This window comes from Ambystoma mexicanum, chromosome 10 (genome assembly GCF_040938575.1).
Source record: "Ambystoma mexicanum isolate Mex_15411 chromosome 10, UKY_AmexF1_1, whole genome shotgun sequence".
Lineage (NCBI taxonomy): Eukaryota > Metazoa > Chordata > Amphibia > Caudata > Ambystomatidae > Ambystoma > Ambystoma mexicanum.
Genome location: NC_090932.1, coordinates 1,641,202,753 through 1,641,220,601, shown reverse-complemented (window position 1 = coordinate 1,641,220,601; position 17,849 = coordinate 1,641,202,753).

Below are 17,849 nucleotides of genomic sequence, written 5' to 3'. Positions count from 1 at the left end.
GTGCCCATTTTGGGACAATATTTCCGTCACATCACAAATTTACCAGCTGCCACTGCTCCTCACCTTTTGGAAAATTCACCTCCCAGAGCAGAAGCAATATTTAGGGGGACAGGAAACGTGGGAGCATTGAGTGGGGGACACCTTTTACTAATCGCTCAGAACTTCTAGGAGCTCAGAAACATCAAGTGCTCTATCACGAGTGGGGCGAAATCGCCGGAATACCGCCCAACGCTGATAGCGCTACTGCAACTCGGTCCGACGTCATTAGCGCCAAATCATGAGTTGCAGGGGGGCACTATTACTGCCGGTGGTAATAGCGGGGAAAACGGCCTTAATACCAGCGCATTCACCTCCATCTGAGATCTGGAGGTGAATGCGCCCGAACATAGGATTTACCACTCGGCCCAACTAGTGATGAACCCGCAAGTCATGAGGGATACGCCCCTCAGCCCGCACCTCCCCATGGTCTCAGTTACAGAGTGGATAAAGAGGCCCCCATTATAAAAGTGTGGGAGCCCCTTGTGGAGCGCTAGTCTCGCAAGACTTGGCCCGGGCATGAAAGAGGGGAGTGTGGAGCAGGAAGGAGAGAGCAGTCTCACCACAGTCTCACCACGGCACTTCTACTGCAACTGGGGTACATTCCCATAAGGATATTATTGTATGCTGGATACACCAGCAACTGCATGAAGAGAATCAAGGAAGCAAAGAGTCTCTGAAATTGTTGAATCATCCTTACCAGGCCACAACATACTTGGCACGAGGATGAGGTCGTACCAGCGTCCACGCGGAAAATCACAGAAGAAACATGCAAGCAGCAACACCACCACCAGCGTTCTTCAGACTCCAGGGAGGCCAGTGATTCCATGGCCCCAGTGGGAACCACTATTCACTAGGTATGTGGACGCCTTGGGAGGGACAGATTACTCCCCAGGAAGGAAGAAGGCCATGCTGCTGAATGCAATGATGGTGGAGTATATTTGCCGGATTGAAGCCTGAACCGGTCTAGGATGAAGACGATGATGCACAGAAGGAAGCTATCAGGAGGATAGTTAGTTAAGAGATTCTCCAACAGGGAAAACACTGTATGTTTATATTTATTTAGTATTTTTAAAGCGCTCACACAGCCCAGGGGCATCGAGGCGCTGTTACAGGAATTGTTTTTTTTTTTTTTAGTTGCGTAATTTTCTTTGTCTTAGTTGCGTATTTATAACGTGCTTAAATAACCAGAGGTCTCTAAGCGCGGACCTGGGGATCAAACCTATGTGGCTTTGTGTCGTCTTGCTTCCATGGCGATCACGTTGACGCTGAGCTATCCTCCCGGGACTACTATAATATACACAATACAATTGTACAGCAGGAATCAGGAGAATATGGAGTCGGTAGACAACTACGTCACAAGTCCGTGAGAAATAGCGGCATATCATATTTTCTGTGTTGTTTAGGGACAACGCAGAACATTTGATTCGTGACATGGTGGTAATTCACATAAATAGCAGGAAAGTGCAAGACAAGCACAAACTGGAAAAAGTTAGATAAAGCCACTCAGATCGCCAGAGCGGCAGAGACCACACTCAGATGCAAGGAAATGGTGGGAAGTTTGCAGAGTGCGGAGGTGCACGCCCTTCAATATAGAGGGAACAGAGAAAGGCCCAGGAATGAGACCAGAGAAGAGAGAGAGACAAGCAGAGAGAAACCATGAAATGCCACAGGTGCGCAAGCACCCAACATCTTGAGAATGACAAGGCATGCCCAGCCAGAGGCAAAGAATGCACAAAGTGAAGGAAAATTGGACATTTTGCCATGGTGTGCCACTGGCGGAGAAGGAAAGTGACATCCATAGAAGCACGAGAAGAAACGGGCAGAACAGGAATCATCGGAAGATGATAGACCCACGATCATTATGGTGAACAGTACGAAGGCCAGAATAGGGAAACCTCACTGCCTGATTAAGCAATGAAACCAAAGTGATGGCGGATTTGGGGTCATACCTCACCATACTGCTCATTCGCACCTACGAAGAAATGATAGGAAAAAATGAAGTGGAAGTTCAGAAGATGCAACACCGACCAAAGGTATTTGGAGGTGCCACAGTATGCCTGTTGGGATACATAATGGGAAATATAGAATTTAAAGGTAGACAGACAGTAAGAAGAGTGTATTTTTCAGAGGAGGAACCAGCAGTGCTTGGGTGGGATGACCAGGTGAAGTTAAACATCAAGCTGCGTCCGAGCACTGAAGACCTGGTCCTCTCCATAAGAGCAGGAGCAGCATCACTATCCAGATAGGAGTTCCTGCGGTTGTTCTCTGACGAACTGGGAAGGATAGCGTGCTATGCACATAACATCCGGCTGAGAGAAGGTTGGTGCAGGACAACACAAAGTCGGACCAGTCCCAGCTACGGCGAGATCTGCATTACAAAATCAGCTCATGAAGATAGTAAAAGAGGGCACGATTGAGATGGTGGAATCGTCAGAATGTTTAAGTCTGGTCATTCTGATCAAAAAACAGCAATCCAACGATACATTAGAATCTGCATAGATCTCCTCAATCTCAATTTAGGGATTATAGCAGATAGCGGCTACTCATTACCAAGCATCAATGAACTGATTCTGATGATGAAGGAGGCCAAGTGCTACTCGAAAGTGGAAATGCGTAACGCTTACCATCAGATTAGTTTACACAAAGAGTTGCCGTCTCTGGTGGCGTTGATCACATCATTCCGCATGCACCACTATACCAGAACGCCATTCGGCCTGTCATCGGTCGTTTCGGTGTTCTATAGGATGATGGACGTGTTACTGCGTAACATAGGAAATGTGTCGTACTTCCAGGACGTTATACTCATTCATGCTGAAGACGAGGAAACTCATGGTGTTGTACTGAGAAATGTGCTCATTAAATTGCAGGATGCCGGAGTTAAATTGCAATACGAGACGTGTATGATCAAGGCGAAAGAGACGAAATATTTCGGGTACAAGAATTTGCGTGAAGGCATTAGCCCCAAGATAAATGTGCCTCAGTTGATAGTCAGGGCATCAGAGCCAACCACTAAAGAAGAATTGAGATAGGATTTGGGCCTTGCCGAGTACTGCGCGAAATGTGCACCATGATTCTCCTAAATGACAGCACCCATGAGAGAACTGCTGAAGAAGGAGATGGAGTACTCGTGGAAGACAGAGCAGAAAGGAGCATTTGAAGAAATAAAGAAATGATAGTGGAAGTCCCATGCCTAAAACTGATCAACCTTGTGTGGAAGACCTGTATCACACGAGATGGCAGAGACTTTGGGTTAGGAGCGACCCTTGCAAAGAAGAGAGGTGATATGGAGCATGTGGTAGTGTTTGCATCCAAGGCACTGTCCGAGACATGGAAAAACTACTTAGAGATGGTAAAATGTGCATGGGCAATGGAATATTTTGGACCTACAAGTGGGGAACCAAGTTTCATCAGCTCACGGACCACAAGCCTTGGGTACTATGAGGGGTCAAAAATGCGAGATGGACACAAAAGTATAGTTTTCTCAATGTTTGCCATTTTATACAAATTAAAAGGGGGTTAGATAAACGCCTATCTATCCCTACCCTAATGAGAATGTTCCTACCTAGCAAACTAAAACTAAAGAAGGATGACCTGGTGTCCAAATGTATCTGACCCTCACACTAATACATATAACCAAAGTAAATGGTAAATATATCAGATTTCAGTTGAACAAAACAATGCAAAAGGTCATACTTATAAATCCCCCAAAGTACTTGTTGTGATCAGGGTGTGGTCCCCTTCCCCTGGATCAATTCAGGAAGTCCTTTGCAAAGATTTCTATTTAACAACGTTCTATTCAATTCAAAACAAAATGTCTTTTCCATTCAAATTGTCCTTCCACCTGACAAAGTAAATGGGCCTCATTACGACCCTGGCGGTAAGGGGTTAACGCCAGCGTTAGCTGCGCCGACCCCTTACCGCCAATTACGAGGTCCCTTAGCGCCATGGCGCTTTTAACACCTGCTTTTAGCAGGTGTTAAAATCCATGGCGCTAAGGGACCATGGAGTTAATTACGCCACCTTAATTTACGGTGTCGTAATTAACGCCTTCCCCACTCCCATTATGCCCTATGGGGCAAAAATGGGAATGGGGAAGGGTAAATGGGGATTGGGGACTTACCGCCCCGCCGACCTCGGAATGGGGCGGTAAGTCCGCCAACCACCATGGCGTAAACGTAGTTTACGCCATGGTGGTAAAGTCACGGCCCAGGCGGTAACTTACCGCCTGGGTCGTAATGAGGCCCAATGTCTCTTTCACAAAACACTTGTTCCAAATAAAAATAAAACGGTTTTCTCCACAAAATGTTCACCCCAGGATATAAAACAGATAAAAGGATACCAGAATATTCTTCTGATGGAGTACCTTTGTCAGGATAGCACAGCAAATGCCTTTTGTAATGGAACAGCTTGGCAAAGTAAATGTTTCTTTCCACAACAATTTTCTGCCACAACCACACTTCATCAAAACAACTGTTTCTTTCCTGGTATACTCACGTGCCAGGACTAACTACAACCGATCCCTTTCCTGGTTTACTCGCCTGCCAGGAATACAAATTCCTACATTTACAATTGTGTTTTTCTGTTAGTGGCAATGTTTGTTCCAGGGTTCTCCACACCAGTATCCCTTGTAAGGTGAGTTGGACCATGGCTGCCTATCTTTATAGTCTCTTGACTGCTGGCAACGAGGGTTGCAGGTTTCCCCATGCTGATATCTCATAGACGGAGAATTGCACCCAAGTTGCCTCTTTAATCTACTGGTTTGGTATTCAAATGTATATGCTACTGAAAAAATTTTCTTGGAGCGCCCCGGGATTACATTTTACTTCAGGTCAACTCATCGGTCTCCTTCAGCATCTATGCGTTGCTACTGGCTGCTGCGGCAAGCCTTCTGCAGTCTGTCCATACCGTTGACAGCTCCACCGTAGATTCAGCTGTCTTCTCTAGAGCTCCACAGGCTCTGTTGTGTGTCTGCATCCTCCCGCACATCTGAGCATCTCACATCGGGTTGGGTGCATGTCCACATGGCTTGGCTTCTCTCCCCACTGCTGTCCATGACTCTGCTTCACCTGTGCATACTCTTCAAAACTGCACGCCTTCTCTTCCCGTGTCGGGTTCTACTGGTGTACTTCCTTCTGCTTCAGTTGCCTCTCTCCTGACTGCTCCTCTCTCTACTACTCCTTCTCCTTGATGTGGCTCATTCAGCATTTAAATTTCCTGTGTAAGGGCCTTGCTTCACAACTAGACCACAAGTTAGTTTCAATTGAACTTCAGATCTTTACTAACTCTTGGTCTCAGTTCCACAGGCATTATGGATCCCGAAGTCCATAGTGGTTTGGGTTCTTTAACATCTTTAACATCCATTTTAGTTCTGATTGCTTTGTGAACTGAATGTAATCCGAGCTTGGTGATATGTGAATAGCAGTTACAGTGTTTGGCTTTACTTTACAATATGCCATAATTGTTCTAGGAAGAATAGAGGAATCAGGGGCACAGCTTCCTCCTGATATGAGTCTCCTCCCACGCGATCCTACATCATACCACCCCCAGGGTCAGGATCAGGCAGTGGCTGCCTTCCCCTGGCCACATGAGAGGAGGCCCAGACCGAGGTTTCAGTGATGATTTTGGTAGATTCATCGCAGGGCACATACTAAGCCCAGTGGGCGCAAAGACATCCGCTCCAGGATTGCCACGTATGGCAGCAAAACTAAAAGAGCACATGCACAAAATAATGCACATTCCGGGATGGAAGAATTGGCAGGTTGATTGCATGCCACGCCTGCCTAGACAAAATGGCCAAGTTAACACGTTCTTGCAAGATGAGCACTTAGTAGCATCAATTGGAGACTTGAGGAGCAAAGAATTCATGGAAATAAGTGAGAGGCACTGGCTAGAGGAATCAGCCAAACATATATCTGTGCCGAAGTTGACGAGATGGGTCAAGATTGGATGGCCAGACAAAAGGGGGATTCTAGATGGCCTGCGACCATACTGGTAGGTGACAGAGGAAATACATGAAGACAAAGGCCTACTTTTTAAGGTTGACAGAGTAATACTCCCCCCCCATGGCAATGAAGAAAATCATACGGTACAGAGCCCCTTCAGGGCACTTAGCAAGGAACATGATGAGGCGCAGGAAAAGGCAATCATACTGGTGGCCCTGTATGGACCTGGCTATAACAAACATGATGGAAAGATGCTGGGAGTGCGTAATTAGTGACAAAAGACTCACAGTGAGACAGGCACCTCTCGTCCCTACATAGATCCCACTGGGTGTATGGCAGAAGGTGGGGTTGGATTTCATAGGTCCCTTGGAAGCCATGACATCTGAACTTAGGTAGGGAATAGTAATCGTAGACTATTTGTTGAAGTGGGTATAGATGGAATTTGTGCCTGATATTACCACGAGAACACTGATAGATGCCCTCAAGTCGCTGTTCCAAAGGGAAGGGCTACCTACAGAGATAGTGACCAACAATGGAGTCCAGTTGACACCCATTGAGGTGGGAACATTTATGAGGGACAATAATATAAGGCAGATCAAAGCGGCCCTGTATCAACCCCATGCCAATGGGCTGGTGGAAACAACTAATAGATTTATAAAAGGGGCCATTTAACTGCCAATGTCATCATAAATGGATCCATACAAGACAGTGAAGGAGGCAGTGGCCGCTCACAGGCTCAACCCTTATGGAACCACCATGGTGTTGACCTTCCACATGCTAAGAGCTGCATCCACGTTAGTGCCCCAGCGCCGGTCCAGGATGCGGTAAAATGACATGATAACCACTGAAGTATGATGATTTTGTAACAGAGGATGACATCATGCTTCTCAAGAAAAGGAGGTATGTGGAGCGCTAGTCTCGCGATAGCGGCTCCGGCCTTACTCTTGCTAGACTTGGCCCGGAATGGAAGAGGAGCGTGTGGAACAGGAAGGCAAGAGCAGTTGCGCCGCTCCTCCTGTAACTGGGGTACAACCCCATAAGGCCATTGTATGCTGGATACACCAGCAACTGCATGAAGAGATTCAAGTCAGCAAAGGGAAAATGCATCCAAGTGTCTTCTGGGTAAATATTATTTAAGGTCGTACAAAAATAAAGGAGTCCCTGAAATTCCAGCGTTGAATCATCCTTCCCAGGCCACAACAACACCCTTCTACTGAAAACAGACATAGTTCAAATAGCCTTGGAATGAATGCCAGGACCGCTGGGGGTGTATTTTCTATAACATCCAAGCTCCCCCAGACCCCCTGCCCCGCACGCACACAAGAGCTGTTATTTTGATTTCAAATATCAAAGAAAACATCAGATATTGTTGAAGGTTTGTTTGAAAAAACATACAGAAACGTCGTGCCAGACTCCCAACGCATCATCAGCAAGTTTTCTTCAATTAAATGAGCGGCTTTTGATGTGAAACATGCTTGCAGGCCGATAATGGCAGGAAATTGAAAACAATAAGGGGAGCGCTGGGGGGCCGGAGCCTGGGGCCCCGCTTCTCCGGAGAGATAGCCGGCGCTGCTTTGCTGCGGTGCTTTGAAATAATGACTTGTTGTGGTAAGAATGCAGCAGGTTTGATTCGGCTGAGGTCAGAGGTTATCCCTGCTTCAGCGAGAGGGATGGGCGCTGCTAGGGGGCCTGGCTGAAGAGGAGTATGGGATAAAGTCTGGGGCCGAAGCTCACCCACCCACACCTCCGTAATAAGAAATCACTGATGTGGGGTGGCACGAGTTTTCTCATTAGGGCTGTGGTATTTGGGGGTACAAGCAGGTGTTCAATTGGTGCAATTTGAAATCGCATAGGACAATTTGACCCTAGAGTACAATTGGCCTTCTGCAGGTCTGTGTACCAGCTGTCACTCCCAAAGGGCCAATCAGGAATGGGTGTATGTATGTACAGGATTACTAGAGCACAAGCCTAGCTGGCAAGCAACAGAGTGAGCACCTTACACAGGGGGGGGGGGAATACACCTAAGGGTGCAGGGGTGGGAGAGGCACCAGGAGATAGGGAGTTTCGGAGGAGAGGGGAGGGTAGAAGGAGGGGCGGCCTTAGCGGCGGCAGCGCCCCCCACACAGCAAAACAAACATTTGGTGCCCCTGCACCACGTCACATGGGGGGAGGGGCACATTTTTCAATAGGTGGCAATGTAAAAGCGGGCGCATCCGAGCTGGTGTGGCAGGGGGCTAGTGGCGCCCCGGGTGGTCGCCCCGGTGGCCCTGCCCTAAGCCTGGCCCTGGATAGAAGGAGGGTTGAGAGATCAGCAAGTGCTGAGATGTTTCTTGAAGGGTCGCTTCGTCTGGTCCTTCCTGAAGTTTAGATTGGAGGGGGGCAGTCTTATCTGTGTTAATAACTTGTTCTAGAGACAGGGTGGGTGACAGCAAAAATCCTGCTTCCGGGGGTTTCCCCTCTTGCAGTTCAATGTTTCCAGCCTGGTGATGTTTTTAGGCTGGCTATCCGTCCCTTATTTTGTGAGACTGTGCCAGTTTAAATAACTGTGGGCCTCATTCTGAGGCTGCTGGTATTCTGGCGGTAGAGACACCAGGATACTGGCAAATGTAGATACCTTTTCCGGCGGCATTGCCACCAGATTACGGTTGCCGGAGTGATGGTGTAAATCACCATTTGGTGAGCCATGAGGGGATTTGCCGTAATTACCGGCACCTGCAATGCAGGTAGCCAATGGGCAGCCTTTCTGGCCTCAGAGATGTGGGCACATTCACCGATGTCTAGTGTGGCTCGGAGTGCATTGTTTTGCAATGTTTGTAGTTTGTGTACATTTTGTTTCCGAAGTGCAACTGAGCAACGAGTTGCAGTAGTCAAATGTGGAACCTTTTAGGGCACAAGCAATTTCTAGCCGGTTCTGCGTAGTGAGCAAAGGTTTGCTAGCATTGATGAATTTAGTGGCATACCCTGTGTGCCCTTATGCCTTCACACCACTGGTGCGCATTACAATGTTATAAACTAAACTAAATTAAACTGGATGGTCCGCGTGCACAACAATGTGCTTCTGGTGGCCCTAGGCATCAAAACCACTTTGTAAAGTTGCCCGCCCTAGATGTTGTGGCTTCTGGGCAAGTTCGCATCTTGGACAGCGTTTAACTTTAATTGTGGATACTGCTTACCATGCGCGCATGGGGATCTCCAGCATTTGCGCCGGCATTAAAAATCCATGCTGACGCAGATGATGGCGCATTTGGACGGCGGGGCGGATGGGAGGCGGCAGAAAGGAGGGAAGATGTGTTACGCCCCTCCTCTCCGCCATACAAATGATTGAAAATGAGCTGTGGCGTGAATGGAAGGTGTTAAAGCCTTAGTCAAGGCTTTTACGCCTTCCATTCACATTACGGCTCATTGGAACATGAGTTCCAGTGTCTCAAATTGGCAGGTGTGGTAACCCCTCAGGGTAGGAGAGTGTGACCTCTCTTGCCTGAGTGCAGTCGGAACCCTCCAATTGAGTCCTGGTTCAGTACAGGCTTGAACTGGCCTGTAAAGATACATTTAGAACCTAGTGTAATGCCTAAAAGGCCAGCCCAGGATACCGAGGTGCCTCAGTTCTGTGGGGAAGACTAATTAGTGCATTGTGCAGCTGCTAGTATTGATCAAGGGCATTTGCTGTACACTTTCCCAACAATCATACAGTAGGTAGCACTCAGTTTGCTGGGTAAGGTCCAGAATTGCAATTTGTGTGTGTTCCCACATTTTCACCATGATTCAAAGAAGCATTTTCTAATGGTGCAATCCCATTGGAAAACACTTTGTGAATCAGGCCCTTTTGTTTAGTGGCAGAGGGCTATCTCAGTGAATCGAAGTTATATCAGTCCCACTCCCTGAAACAGTTTTACAATCCTCGACCAATTGAAATATTTATGCATCAGATTTTAAATTGTGAGGAGTAGTTGGTCACCCACACCCAGATGATTGCTCACTATTTTAAATTATGAATTTCTTTGCAGTACTTCTTTAATTATCAATTGCACCCCACCTTAAATGTGACATGCTAATAATGGTGGAGTTATACCTGCAGGTCTGGTCTGTTGTCTGTTACATTTCTTAACATAGGCGTATCGTGGTCCTAGTAAAATACAACCAATCCAGAATCAGATAAATGTGCGATTGCTTAATTAAATTTATCAGAATTGTTTAATCCCTGGTGCAGATCAGTTGAATATTGGATATTCATATTCGTATTGCCTCGTCCTTTCGGTAATTAAGCATGTTAGCTCAATTGTGTTCCAAAAACCATTAGTTACGATCTGTGCTGTTGATGTAGGCTTTGAATAATAAGTTCAAAGATGATATTCACCATAGCGTCAATGTTGTTACGCATGAACAGTGCAATTCAGATGTTCTGGGTGTGCAACTACCCTCTTACAAAAATAAGTATTTGATATTATGTACTGGAATAAATTCCACATCTCCTCCAAAATTTGATTAATTAGTCTATCACTTATCAGCTTAACAAATCATAAAAACACATTCATTTCATGCTTGCAATTGAGGGTGGTTTTTAAACATCGTAATTTACAAATCATTCTTGATTCTGAGTGTCTCAAAAGGGGTTTCTGGTCACCATTTTGGATACTCCAATTAACATTCTTACACCAATAAACCGTATGTCATTCTTATTTTGCATCTGATGTGATTCTTACCAGCGAGTAGCTAATGGTAGTCTCATATCCTGGGTATTCAGAATTGATATATGTTCTCAAATGCGGATACGTAACTTTCGAATCGGGCTCCCCACATAAGTTTTATGACATACACAAATAATCGCATACACTACATATTTAGATCGTCGATTAATAAGATCTGTAATTGGTAACAGTATACCATTGTCACATGCAAATCTACTGCTATCTGGATGCGCAAATCTGCACATGCTGCAGTTCCCACATTTAAAAAATCCTTGTGTACGGGGTCTCCTCCATTCACACGCTCCATTTGTCCGGTCATCTAAAGCCTAAGAAAAGATGGCCTTATCTTGTTTCTGATAGTTTGTGCTCGAGCATAGATAAATGTTGGTTTGTCGTCTATATATTGGGTTAAATCTCTATCCATCTGCAAAAAATGCCAATATTTATTGGCAATTCTAAACAAGACATTGCTGTCTTCTGAGTATTTGGTGATGAGACTCACATTTAGTTAATGTTCAGTCTTATCTTTCAAATTAGGAGTCACCAGGCCTCATCATAAGTTTGGCGGTAACCCTTAAATGCGGTGGTAGCGCTATTACTGCCGCATTTAAGGGTCCGCCAAATCACGGCTTCGGCTGATTTCCCCCCAGCTCTTAGCTGGGGGGAAATCTGCTGAAATTTCGCGCTCATACCTCCGTCAGGAAATCCGCCAGCGATAAGAGCACGAAATTTCCCCATTGAGCCCAATGGGGAATGGGGCCTTCTCGAATGGGCTCAACAGGGAATGGGGATTTCCCATCTGCCAAACCCGTGATCCGGCGCTAATAGCGCCGGTGGGTTTGGGGGTAGGGCAGATAATGCCGGCGCTATTAGCGCCAGCGTTACCGCCCAACTCGTGTTGAGGCCCACCATGTTTTCTCTAGTCATGCCTTTATTTTTATTACATGCTGTGGAAATACATTCCCTAGTGTATTCTCTCTCACATTCTTCATCAAAATCTGAATCGGTACTACAGTTCCTGCGTGCACGATCAAATTCACTAGTGGGGATATTCTTAATGGTAGATTTTTTATGGCAGCTGGAGGCAGTCACCGGCACTCTCGACCTGCCTTGGCGTAAGTGTGCATAGCTCTGACCGCATCCCCTTGCTGCCTCCTTAAGTTCATGTTATTTATTTATTTACCAAGCCTTTTTCGGCTGGTAATCCGTCCCGATGCCTCCCCTGCCCGCTCCATCCACTATCCCCTCTCCCACCCAGAGTGCAGATTGGGCCTTGTGCCCACCTGAAACACCTAGCGAGGGTCTAGGGCCTAGGGACGGACTACCAGCCGAAAAGGCTCAGTAAATAAATCTATAAAGTGAGCTTAAAGGGGGCGGCAGAGGGATGCGGTCAGGGGCCTAGAATCTAGGCCCCTGACCGCGTCCCTCTGCCGCCCCCTTTAAGCTCACTTTATAGATTTATTTACTGAGCCTTTTCGGCTGGTAGTCCGTCCCAAAGGCTTCCCTGCCCACTCCATCCACTCTCCCACCCCTATCCCCGCCCCACAGCGCAGATTGGGCCTTGAGCCCACATGAAACACCTAGCGAGGGTCTAAGCCCCTCAGCTGCAGCTTCCCCGGCACTCTCTACCTGCCTTGGGGTAAGTGCACATAGCTCTGACCTCATCCCCCGCCGCCTCCTTTAAGTTCACGTTATTTATTTTTTTATTTACCAAGCCTTTTTCGGCTGGTAATCCGTCCCGAAGTCTCCCCTGCCAGATCCATCCATCCACTCCCACCTTTCCCGCCCCAGAGAGCTGATTGGGTCTTGAGCCCGCCTGAAACACCTAGCAAGGGTTTAGGCCCCTCAGGTGCAGCTTTCCCGGCACTCTAGACCTGCCTTGGGGTAAGTGTGCATAGTTATGACCGTGTCCCTGTCGCCTCCTTTGAGTTCACTTTATTTATTTATTTATTTATTTATTTACTGGGCCTTTTTCAGCTGGTAGTCCGCCCCGAAGGCTCCCCTGCCTGCTCCATCCACTCTCCCACCCCCAACTTTGCCCCACAGCCTCTGCCCCTCAGGACCCCTTTGCCCCTCAAATCCATCCTAAAATAAATATTTGACCCCCCTGCCCACGTGCAGCCCGCTCCCTGCAGGCTCTCCGCGTTGTGCCATTCTCCCTTTCCACCCTCCCCTCAGCCCTCCCACCTCCCCTGATTGGTCAATACTCAGGTCATAAGTGACCCTTCCAGGGCAGCCCCCTGCCCGGCAGCCCCTGCGGCTAAGGGCCCCAAGGAAAAGGACAGCTCCAACAGGGGCGGCTCCAGAAAGTGTCAGCAGGTGTCCGCAGGGGAAGCCAGTGAAGCCAGCAACCAGCCGTCAATCAGCAGCAACCCTAAAGTAAGTGTGGCATGGGCGGGTAGTAGAGCAATTAGTCTACTCCGGAAAACCCTGCCACTCAACATTACCTTACCTCAGACCTATGCATGTTAGCAATGCTGCACTTCATTAGAACTGTGAACAGTAGCCTGCGTCGCTTCTAGATAGGATTGTGAATGTTAGCAATGCTGCACTTGGTAGATTTGTGAACATTAGCCTGCGCCAGACCCTGGCAGGATTGTGAATGTTAGCAATGCCGCACATAGTTAGAACTGTGAACATTAGCCTGCCCAGACGCTGACACAATTGTGAATGTTATGAAACAAATGGGTGCCATCCTGCCACATATTTTTCTAACAATTGTTCTTTACATTACTATTTGTTGCAAAGATTTTCACATTTCACACGCTAAGTATCAGAGGATCTGTGTACTTATAATAGTTAAAGTGCAGGGATACAAAAAAAGAGAAAGAAAGAATATCACAGGTGACTGTTGGCTTAGTTATTCAGCTAATGTCACAAAAGAACTGGGTTTAGTTTCCCATAGTGTTTAAATAGCTTTTTTTAACAACACTTGCCTAACATTTGGCAAACATGTAGAAAAGAGAACAAATAAAGAGCAGACTAAAGCCACAATTCAAATTTCTCAAAGCATGATCATACATTTGCTGAAACATGTACATAAAAGCAGATAGTTTCGCAGCAGTTATGTACAGAGATACACATAAAGTATGAAGCATAAAATTGTAGTTAGTGAACCGGAGTTTCGTCTTCACAAAAAAGTCATCCTGATAGTTGTTTCAAATGATGTACTGGATGTCTTGTTACGGGGAGATAACCAAGTCTTTGGTCACTATGGGAAACTAAACCCAGTTCTTTTGTGACATTAGCTGAATAAATAAGCCAACAGTCATCTGTGATATTCTTTCTTTCTATTATGAGTACACAGCTCCTCTGATACTTAGCGTGTGAAATGTGAGAATCTTTGCAACAAATAGTAATGTAAAGAACAATTGTTAGAAATATATGTGGCAGGACGCCACCCATTTGTTTCATATCCCTACAGCTCTTAAAGTCCTACCACTTTCTTTGAGCAGTCCCTCCAGTTGCGTAACGATTATGAATGTTAGCAATGCCTCCCCTAGTTATATTTGTGAACAGTAACATGCTTCAGTTCCAGATAGGATTGTGAATATTAGCAATACCGCACTTAGTTAGAATTGTGAACATTAACCTGCCCAGACCCATACTAGATTGTGAATGTTACCAATGCCGCACTTGGTTAGATTTGTAAACAGTATCCTGCGTCACCTCTAGATAGGATTGTTAATGTTAGCAATGACACACTTAGTTGGAATTATGAACATTAGCCTGCCCAGACCCATACTAGATTGTGAATGTTAGCAATGCCGCACCCAGTTAGAATTGTGAACATTAGCCTGCGCCAGACCCTGACACGATTGTGAATGGTTGCCTGAGTCGCTTCTAGATTGAAATGCAAATGTTGGTATGTCCCACACTTGGGTGGAGCTGTGACCATTAGCCTGAATCACATCTGGATAAAAATATGAATGTAAATGCTAACATGCCCACACGTGTAGCACTGTGTACCCTGCTTTCCTGTTCCCCCATGCTGTTGCTATACATCCGTATCCCCCCTCCTGTTACTGTAAGCCCAGCCCCTGTCTCTGTGTCCGTGGGTCACTGTGTTCCCTGCCATCCTGTTGACATGCTTGGTCTCGGGCATGTACAGGAGGGTGGAGCGACCTCTGACGGGCCCATAGGATCAGAGCTCACCCTCAAGTACTTTAAGATGAGATAGCTGCACCTTGAGGTGGATGGGGTGCAGGTTTCTCTTACTCCAACACCAAGCAATAAGGACAACTCAATGGTTTGGCAAAGGGAAGTCCATTTAATGACAAGTACAAAAAACAGGGAAACAATGGAAATCAACAGTGATGCGGTTGCCCGTCTCGCTTCGACTCCCCCATTCTTCATTCAGACAGCAATAGTTATAGTACATTCTCGTCATCATTGACGTGTAACACTCAAAGGTTTGTCATGCAATTCTATTGGTTACAGAGAAAACTTAAGTATAGGTGCTATATCTGTATATGGTAACAGAGTGTGAGGATTGGATAACTCTTATCGGGGGCGTCTACGCCCATCCCTCTACATCACTCGTGCAAGACGTCACTACAAGTACGACGTCTCATTGGTTCTACTAGCTATAGGACCCTAGATTATATGGACCATTGTTATTGGGTCGGTTACACCCCTAAGCATAAATCTCCACTTTAATTAGCAGCATGCAGAATGTTCACCCAAATGCAGTGTGCCCCACAGTTCACCCTGCCTCCCTTCCATCAATCAGTACTTTTAGGGCTATGTGTCAATTAGTTGGCTGAGGTTGGCCTTGAAACTGTAGCTTCTTATCAGGAAAGGTTATGGCATCCTCTCGTTTGGGTGACATCAGACGTTGGTATTGTATTAGTACAACGTGAATCTGCTTCATTTTCCCTCTTTTTGTGTATTTGATTCTCCCTTTGGCCTCGCCACCTGCCTGGGCCTCCTTATAACGACCTTCGCGGGGCAGGCTGCTATGCTCTTAAGTTTCATTTCTTCGAGGTTTGCGCTCTCCTCCCTTCCTGGAGTTGACCTCGAATTCCCAGGCATGAGCTGCAACTTGCTAAGTTTCGATTCTGCTGTTTCTTCTAGCTTAGCTGGAGTATGAATCTTGGCCTGTTTGACCCCTACCATCCTGGCCTTAATTCTGCTTTTGTAAAATGGAGTCGCACTTGTATAATGTGCTTCATTGAGGTAGATATATAGTTGGCGCTTGCCGCTCTATTCTTCTACTAAGCATAGCAAGCTGTACTTTTTCTTAGCTTCTTTCGTTCCAAGCCTATTTACAGGCATTTAGCTAGTTGCATATTTTCATCCTACTTCATCGTTACGTTTCTTTATATGTCAAGATCGTTTCTTCATCTAAGTCCATTACATCATTATTCTTTACATTTCGTCTTTGCGTATTGTTAGGAAAGATTTCGTAATTGTAGGTAATTTTCCTTCCATGTGGCAACCCCTAAACTTTTTGCTGTTGTTTTTCACCTTGTTCTTGACTTTGCCAGAGAAGTGCAGCCTTCTGCCGCACTCCTCTGGGCTTTCGCTCCTTTCTTACGGGGAAACTGACATGCCCTTAAGACAGTCAGTACCGGGGAACGCTGTTTCCCGTAGTTTCCTTTATCATGTTGCAGCTTTCGTGCAACATGACACAAGAGGGCACTGTAAGCTAAGTTACAGCTCTCTTGGGTCTCTAGCCTTCTACAGGCCCTAGATACTCGTTTAGGATTGTATCTGATCGGTGCAAGTGATTCAGGGACGGGAATGGTGGCAGCGATCGTTTTCTTGTGTTTTGAGCTCCTTTTGGCGTTCTAAGCGCGTTTTCCGCGCTTAACCCAAAATGGTGGCCTGGCTCCCAAAATGGCCAGACCACGAGGCTCCTTTGTCCTGTCCGCTGACCGTCTTGCTCCCTTCACCTTCCCCAGGTCGAGCCGACCCGGGGCCTTCCTTATTTGGGCATGTACTTTCCTGCGAAACACGGATGCTTTCGCGGGCTTCTACATGTCTTGTGTGTGCCTCCAGGATGTGGGCTGGGATGTCTGGTCCCAATACACATCCTGGGTGCCAGAGAGTCTAGGGTGGTGTGAATGCCTGGGACCACCGTGGTCCGTGATTGGTCCACGAATGGTGTGAGTGTTGATGAGCGGATCTCCCATTGGGTCCCCTCCGTTTTGGCGCGAAGGGAACCGTGGATAAGAGGGGGCTGGAAACACCACTACCATGTCGATCTCCTGAGTTCTCACGAACGAAGGAATACAGGAGCCAAGTATCCTGCAACCAAGAGGCTGGACCGAGGAATCGCTGGTGACCCGCTGAAGGACTTCTCCTCTGCACTGCTGTCGCCTTGTGAAACCCTTTTCACCTTTGATCGAACCAGAAGGCCTGTACTGGTACTTCGACCTTTGGAATAGCGGGAACAGCTATTCTCGGCATCTTCACCATCTCCTGCCAGTAAGCCTTCGGAAGCGTCTCTGGGCCATCCAGCTGACTGACCAGCTTACACGGGAGTCTTGCTCTGTAACCGCCGCCAGGTTGTGTAGTATTTCGAGTCCTGGTCACTCTCACACGCTTCGTACACTTGGCGTTCCCAGGTCGGAAGTGAGTAGTGTACATTTGGCTCAGATACACACGGCCGCTCCGTTGCCCTGCTGTGGTGACAAACTGTGCGGGTTTCTTCGATTGGGACGTCTTTTTACTCGACACGACGACGAGGCGTTCCCTGCTCTTCTGAACCTGCCAGCTACTGAAACGGACGCAGAGAATCCTGGGTCTGCTTGCATCGGGGACCGGTGAGTAGCATAGCTAGGATCTGGTCGCCCTCCTGCAGGAGCCCATTGCTTTTCCCCGCTGTGTCAAACAGCACCCTTGTCTGTACTCGCGCTCTGCTTCTGCCCACTGTGGAGGCTGCGCTTGAGTCGCGGAACTTGTTCTTCTTCTTTTGTGCACTAAACTAAACTGCCTGATTTCCCTCGAAGAGCTTCTCCTTTTGCCCGTTGGCACCAGCGTGTGCAGGTACTTTTGAGCACAAGGCTCCACTCTTCGCAGGGCTCGGACTTCCATCTAGTTAGGTGCCTCTGAAGGCGAACTGGGTCTAAGCATTATTTCGCACTGCCTGTCTTCCTTCCCTTTTAGGTGGACTACCCATTTCGTGCGTCTAACGCTTCAGACTGTCGTATTTGTATATATATTGTATTGGTATGGT